The sequence below is a fragment of the Lolium rigidum genome, chromosome 7 (assembly GCF_022539505.1).
Source record: "Lolium rigidum isolate FL_2022 chromosome 7, APGP_CSIRO_Lrig_0.1, whole genome shotgun sequence".
Taxonomy (NCBI): domain Eukaryota; kingdom Viridiplantae; phylum Streptophyta; class Magnoliopsida; order Poales; family Poaceae; genus Lolium; species Lolium rigidum.
In genome coordinates, this window is record NC_061514.1 from 65734933 (window position 1) to 65743095 (window position 8163).

Below are 8163 nucleotides of genomic sequence, written 5' to 3' on the forward strand. Positions count from 1 at the left end.
AAAGAACTTCTTGGGAGATAACCCATGTGTTATTTTGCTACAGTACTTTATTTTTATTTTGTGTCTTGGAAGTTGTTTACTACTGTAGCAACCTCTCCTTATCTTAGTTTTGTGTTTTGTTGTGCCAAGTTAAGCCGTTGATAGAAAAGTAAGTACTAGATTTGGATTACTGCGCAGTTCCAGATTTCTTTGCTGTCACGAATCTGAGCCCACTGCCCTGCAGGAAGCTCAGAAAATTATGCCAATTTACGTGCATGATCCTCAGATATGTACGCAACTTTCATTCAATTTGAGCATTTTCATTTGAGCAAGTCTGGTGCCATTTTAAAATTCGTCAATACGAACTGTTCTGTTTTGACAGATTCTGCCTTTTATTTCGTATTGCCTCTTTCGCTACGTTGGGTGAATTTCTTTGATCCATTAATGTCCAGTAGCATTATGCAATGTCCAGAAGTGTTAAGAATGATTGTGTCACCTCTGAATATGTCAATTTATATTGTGCACTAACCCTCTAATGAGTTGTTTCGAGTTTGGTGTGGAGGAAGTTTTCAAGGGTCAAGAGAGGAGGATGATATACTATGATCAAGGAGAGTGAAAGCTCTAAGCTTGGGGATGCACCCGGTGGTTCACCCCTGCATATATCAAGAAGACTCAAGCGTCTAAGCTTGGGGATGCCCAAGGCATCCCCTTCTTCATCAACAAATTATCAGGTTCCTCCCCTGAAACTACATTTTTATTCGGCCACATCTTATGTGCTTTTTCTTGGAGCGTCTCGTTTGTTTGCTTTTGTTTTTGTTTGTGTTTGAATAAATTGGATTACATCATGCTTGTGTTGGAGAGAGACACGCTCCGCTGGTTCAAATGAACACATGTGTTCTTAGCTCATAATATTCATGGCGAAGTTTCCTCTTCGTTAAATTGTTATATGGTTGGAATTGGAAAATGATACATGTAGTAATTGCTATAAATGTTTTGGGTAATGTGATACTTGGCAATTGTTGTGCTCATGTTTAAGCTCTTGCATCATATACTTTGCACCTATTAATGAAGAAATACATAGAGCATGCTAAAATTTGGTTTGCATAATTGGTCTCTCTAAGGTCTAGATAATTTCTAGTAAGGTGTTTGAACAACAAGGAAGACGATGTATAGTCTTATAATACTTGTAATATGTCTTTTATGTGAGTTTTGCTGTACCGGTTCATCCTTGTGTTTGTTTCAAATAAGCCTTGCTAGCCTAAACCTTGTATCGAGAGGGAATACTTCTCATGCATCCAAATACTTAAGCCAACACTATGCCATTTGTGTCCACCATACCTACCTACTACATGGTATTTCTCCGCCATTCCAAAGTAAATTGCTTGAGTGCTACCTTTAAACAATTCAAAATTTATTACCTCTTATTTGTGTCAATGTTTTATAGCTCATGAGGAAGTATGTGGTGTTTATCTTTCAATCTTGTTGGGCAACTTTCACCAATGGACTAGTGGCTTCATCCGCTTATCCAATAATTTTGCAAAAAGAGTCGGCAATGGGATTCCCGAGTCCCAAATTAATTAACAAAAATAGACACTCCTCCATGGTATGTGATTGTTGGACGGCACCCGAAGGATTCGGTTAGCCATGGCTTGTGTAAGCAAAGGTTGGGAGGAGTGTCATCATAATAAAACTAAAATAAAAGGGCACTCCTTCATGGTATGAGATTGTTGGCGAGCACCCGAGGATTCGGTTAGCCATGGTTTGTGAAAGAAAGGTTGGAAGGAGTGCCACCCAAAAATAAAATAAAATGGGAGCCGCTCTTTGAAGGTTTGTCTGGCAAGGGGGTTAGAGTACCCGCTACCATTCGTTGACAACAACATACACCTCTCAAAACTTTACTTTTATGCTCTCTATATGTTTTCAAAATCAAAGCTCTAGCACAAATATAGCAATCGATGCTTTCCTCTTTGAAGGACCATTCTTTTACTTTCATTGTTGAGTCAGCTTCACCTATTTCTCTCCATCTCAAGAAGCAAACACTTGTGTGAACTGTGCATTGATTCTTACATATTTGCATATTGCATTTGTTATATTGCTTTGCATTGACAATTATCCATGAGATATACATGTTATAAGTTGAAAGCAACCGCTGAAACTTCATCTTCCTTTGTGTTGCTTCAATGCCTTTACTTTGAATTATTGCTTTATGAGTTAACTCTTATGCAAGACTTATTGATGCTTGTCTTGAAGTGCTATTCATGAAAAGTCTTTGCTTTATGATTCACTTGTTTACTCATGTCATAAACATTGTTTTGATCGCTGCACTCACTACATATGCTTTACAAATAGTATGATCAAGATTATGATGGCATGTCACTCCGGAAATTATCTTTGTTATCGTTTTACCTCGCTCGGGACGAGCGAGAACTAAGCTTGGGGATGCTGATACGTCTCCAACGTATCGATAATTTCTTGTGTTCCATGCCACATTATTGATGTTATCTACATGTTTTATGCACACTTTATGTCATATTCGTGCATTTTCCGGAACTAACCTATTAACAAGATGCCGAAGTGCCGGTTCTCGTTTTCGCTGTTTTTGGTTTCAGAAATCCTAGTAACGAAATATTCTCGGAATCGGACGAAATCAACGCCAAAGTTCCTATTTTCATCGGAAGCATCCGGAACACCCGGGAAGGACCGGAGGGGGCCACAGGGCCACCAAACCCTAGGCTGGCGCGGCCGCAGGGGGGCCGCGCCGCCCTATGGTGTGGCCCCCCGTCAGCCCTCCGCGCCGCCTCTTCGCCTATATAAAGCCCCTGGATCAGAAAACCCGATACCAATTGACGAAACCCACGAAACCCGCCGGAGCCGCCGCCATCGCGAAGCCAAGATCCGGGGGACAGGATCTCCGTTCCGGCACCCTGCCGGAGCGGGGAAGTGCCCCCGAAGGCTTCTCCATCGACACCGCTGCCATCTCCACCGCCATCTTCATCACCGCTCGCTGCTCCCATGAGGAGGGAGTAGTTCTCCATCGAGGCTCGGGGCCGTACCGGTAGCTATGTGGTTCATCTCTCTCCTATGTGTGTCAATACAATAATCTCATGAGCTGCCTTACATGATTGAGATTCATATGATGATGCTTGTAATCTAGATGTCATTATGCTAGTCAAGTGGGTTTTACTTATGTGATCTCCGGAGACTCCTCGTCCCACGTGTGTAAAGGTGACAGTGTGTGCACCGTGTGGGTCTCTTAGGCTAGATTTCACAGAATACTTACTCATTGAATGGCATAGTGAGGTGCTTATTTATATCTCTTTAAGATTGCAGCATGTTGTATCACAATTTATCCATGTGCTACTCTAGTGATTTGTTATTAAAGTAGTTTATTCCTCCCGCATGTGTGCAAAGGTGACGATGCGTGCACCGTGTTAGTACTTGGTTTGTGCTATGATCATGATCTCTTGTAGATTATGGAGTTAACTATTGCTATGATAATATTGATGTGATCTATTCCTCCTACATATGCATGAAGGTGACAGAGTGTGCATGCTATGCTAGTACTTGGTTTAGTAGCGTTGATCTATCTTACACTAAAGGTTACTTAAACATGAGCATTATTGTGGAGCTTGTTAACTCCGGCATTGAGGGTTCGTGTAATCCTACGCAATGTGTTCATCATCCAACAAAAGTGTAGAGTATGCATTTATCTATTCTCGTTATGTGATCAATGTTGAGAGTGTCCACTAGTGAAAGTGTAATCCCTAGGCCTTGTTCCTAAATACCGCCGAGTTACTACGCTTGTTTCATCGTACTACTCGTGTTACTACTGCTGCAATACCACCACCATCAACTACACGCCAAGCACTTTTCTCGGCACCGTTGCTACTCGCTCATACTTATTTATACCACCTGTATTTCACTATCTCTTCGCCGAACTAGTGCACCTATTAGGTGTGTTGGGGACACAAGAGACTTCTTGCTTTGTGGTTGCAGGGTTGCATGAGAGGGATATCTTTGACCTCTTCCTCCCTGAGTTCGATAAACCTTGGGTATCCACTTAAGGGAAACTTGCTGCTGTTCTACAAACCTCTGCTCTTGGAGGCCCAACACTGTCTACAGGAAAGGAGGGGGAACGTAGACATCAATAGCCCAAGAGCAAATATAACTGTTGGGGAAAAGTTGGGCTGAGTCAACCGTCGAGGAAGCCGGTCAACCGGGCCAGGGACCGGGCCGTCCGGTTCAGGACCCGGTCAGACCGGGCCAGGGACCAGACTCGCCGGTCCAAACCGGGCGGCAGGCCGGACTCCGAGCGGGGTCATTTTTGCATCTTCCAGTAGGTCACCCGGTTGGCGCCCGGCCGACCGGTCGGCACGCCGGGCCGGCCGGTTGATGTTGGAGATATGCCCAAGAGGCAATAATAAAAGTGGTTATTATATATCTTTATGTTTATGATAAATGTTTATATACCATGCTATAATTGTATTAACCGAAACATTGATACATGTGTGTTATGTAAACAACAATGAGTCCCTAGTAAGCCTCTTAACTAGCTTGTTGATTAATAGATGATTAGTTTCATAATCATGAACATTGGATGTTATTAATAACAAGGTTATATCATTATATGAATGATGTAATGGACACACCCAATTAAGCGTAGCATAAGATCACGTCATTAAGTTATTTGCTATAAGCTTTCGATACATAGTTACCTAGTCCTTTCGACCATGAGATCATGTAAATCACTTATATCGGAAAGGTACTTTGATTACATCAAACGCCACTGCGTAAATGGGTGGTTATAAAGGTAGGATTAAGTATCCGGAAAGTATGAGTTGAGGCATATGGATCAACAATGGGATTTGTCCATCCCGATGACTGGATAGATATACTCGGGCCCTCTCGGTGGAATGTCGTCTAATGTCTTGCAAGCATATGAATAAGTTCATAAGAGACCACATACCACGGTACAAGTAAAGAGTACTTGTCAGGAGACGAGGTTGAACAAGGTATAGAGTGATACCGATGATCAAACCTCGGACAAGTAAAATATCGCGTGACAAAGGGAATTGGTATCGTATGTGAATGGTTCATTCGATCACTAAGTCATCGTTGAATGTGTGGGAGCCATTATGGATCTCCAGATCCCGCTATTGGTTATTGGTCGGAGAGAGTTCTCACCCATGTCCACATAGTTCACGAACCGTAGGGTGACACACTTAAGGTTTGATGTTGTAATAGTAGAACTTGAATATGGAATGGAGTTCAAAGTATTGTTCGAAGTCTCGGATGGGATCCCGGACATCACGAGGAGTTCCGGAATGGTCCGGAGAATAAGATTCATATATAGGAAGTCATATTCCAAGTTTGGAAATGATCCTAGGTGCATTTATGGAAGGTTCTAGAAGGTTCTAGAAAAGTCCGGAAGAAATCACTAAGGAAGGAAGAGTCCCGGAGAGACTCCACCTCCCCATGGCCGGCCAACCCTAGAGGGGGAGTCCAAGGTGGACTCCACCAAGGGGGCCGGCCACCCCCTTCATGGAAGGGTGGGAATCCCACTTGGGTGGGAGTCCCACCTTGGGTAGGTTTCCCTACTACATGGAAGGTTCTTGTGTTGGGGTCTTATTCGAAGACTTGTAGTCCAACACTTGGGGTTCCACCTATATAATGAGGGGCATAGGGGAGGGGGTCGGCCACCACAAGACACCAAGCTGGCCGCACCCCTTGAGCCCGGCCACCCCCTCTCCCAAACCCTAGACACCCCCTCTCTCCTCCACCTCTCCCGCACGCTTAGCGAAGCTCCGCCGGAATTCTCCATCGCCACCGCCACCACGCCGTCGTGCTGCCGGAGTCAAGGAGGAGCTACTACTTCCGCTGCCCGCTTGAACGGGGAGAAGGACGTCGTCTTCATCAACACCGAACGTGTGACCGAGTACGGAGGTGCTGCCCGATTGTGGCACCGTCAAGATCTTCTACGCGCTTTTGAAAGCGGCAAGTGATCGTCTACTGCAGCAACAAGAGCCTCATCTTGTAGGCTTTGGAAATCTTCAAGGGTGAGTCTCGATCATCTCCTCGTTGCTCCCATCTTCTAGATTGCATCTTGGCTTGGTTTGCGTTCTCGCGGTAGGAAATTTTTTATTTCCTATGCAACGTATCCCTTCAGTGGTATCAGAGCCGTGTCTATGCATAGATGGTTGCACGAGTAGAACACAATGGTTTGTGGGCGTTGATGCTTATGTTGTCTTTAGTTTGAGTACCTTGCATCTTTGTGGCATAGTGGGATGAAGCGGCTCGGGCTAACTTTACATGACCGCGTTCATGAGATTTGCTCCATACTCGACATGCAACTTGTATTGCATAAGTGGCTTTGCGGGTGTCTGTCTCTCCTACTATAGTGAAGATTCAATTTACTCTTCTATTAACAACACTAGTATCACCGTTGTGGTTCATGTTCGTAGGTAGATTAGATCTTACTCGAAAACCCTGAACCACGTAAAATATGCAAACCAAATTAGAGATGTCTAACTTGTTTTTGCAGGGTTTGGTGATGTGATATGGCCATAATGTGATGATGAATATGTATGAGATGATCATTATTGTATTGTGGCAACCGGCAGGAGCCTTATGGTTGTCTTTAAATTTCATGTTGAGTAGTATTTCAAAGAAGTTGTAATAGTTGCTACATGAGAGAACAATCATGAAGACGGCGCCATTGACCTTGACGCTACGCCGACGATGATGGAGATCATGCCCATTGATGATGGAGATCATGTTCGTGCTTTGGAGATGAAGATCAAAGGAGCAAAGACAAAGGGGCCATATCATATCACATATGAACTGCATGTGATGTTAATCCTTTTATGCATCTTATTTTGCTTAGATCGCGACGGTAGCATTATAAGATGATCCATCTCACTAAAATATCAAGATAATAAAGTGTTCATCCTTAGTAGCACCGTTGCCAAGACTTGTCGTTTCGAAGCATCTCGTGATGATCGGGTGTGATAGAATCAACAAGTGCATACAACGGGTGCAAGCCAGCTTTGCACATGCGGATACTAAGGTGGCCTTGACGAGCCTAGCATGTACAGACATGGTCTCGGAACACGTGATACCGAAAGGTAGAGCATGAATCATATGATTGATATGATGAACACTTTGAGTGTTCGCCATTGAAATTACATCTTGTCTCGTGATGATCGGACTTGATGTAGTGGATTTGGTTCATGTGATCACTAAGACAATGCGAGGGATATTGTTTTGAGTGGGAGTTCACCTAGATTTTTAATTTTGTTGAATTAAAATTTGAACTCAATTTGTCATAAACATTAGTCTAAACTATTGCAAATATATGTTGTAGATATGGCGTCCCCAATCAATTTTAACCAGTTCCTAGAGAAAGAAAAGCTTAAGAACAATGGTAGCAACTTCACCGACTGGTTCCGTCATGTGAGGATTTTCCTCGCTGGTGGAAACCTGCAATATGTGCTTGATGCACCGCTAGGTGACCCTCCTGCGTAAACCGAAGCCGATGAAGTAAAGAATGTTTACGCTACTCGGAAAACTCGGTACTCTCAAGTTCAGTGTGCCATCCTGTGCAGTCTGGAAGCCGATCTTCAAAAACGTTTTGAGCACCACGATCCTCATGAGTTGGTCAATGAGCCGAAACCTATCTTTGAAACTCATGCGGTCGTGGAATGCTATGAAGCATCGAAACACTTCTTCAGCTGCATGATGGAAGAAGGCAGCTCCGTTAGTGAGCACATGCTCGCCATGACCGGGCATGCGAAGAAACTCGGTGACTTGGGAATAGTGATTCCTAACGGATCGGGGATTAATCGTGTCCTTCAATCACCGCCACCTAGTTACAAGAACTTTATGATGAACTACAATATGCGAACATGAACAAAGAGTTACTCGAACTCTTCGCCATGCTGAAATCTGCTGAGATTGAGATCAAGAAAGAGCACCAAGTGTTGACGGTCAACAAGACCACCGGTTTCAAGAAACAGGGCAAGTCTAAGGGAAAATTCAAGAAGGGTGGCAAGAAAGCTGCCACGCCTCCGTGAAACCTAAGAATGGCCCTAAGCCCGATGCTAAGTGCTATTACCGCAAGGAGAAGGGACACTGGAAGCGTAATTGCTCCAAGTATTTGGCTGATTCGAAGAGCGACCTTGTCAA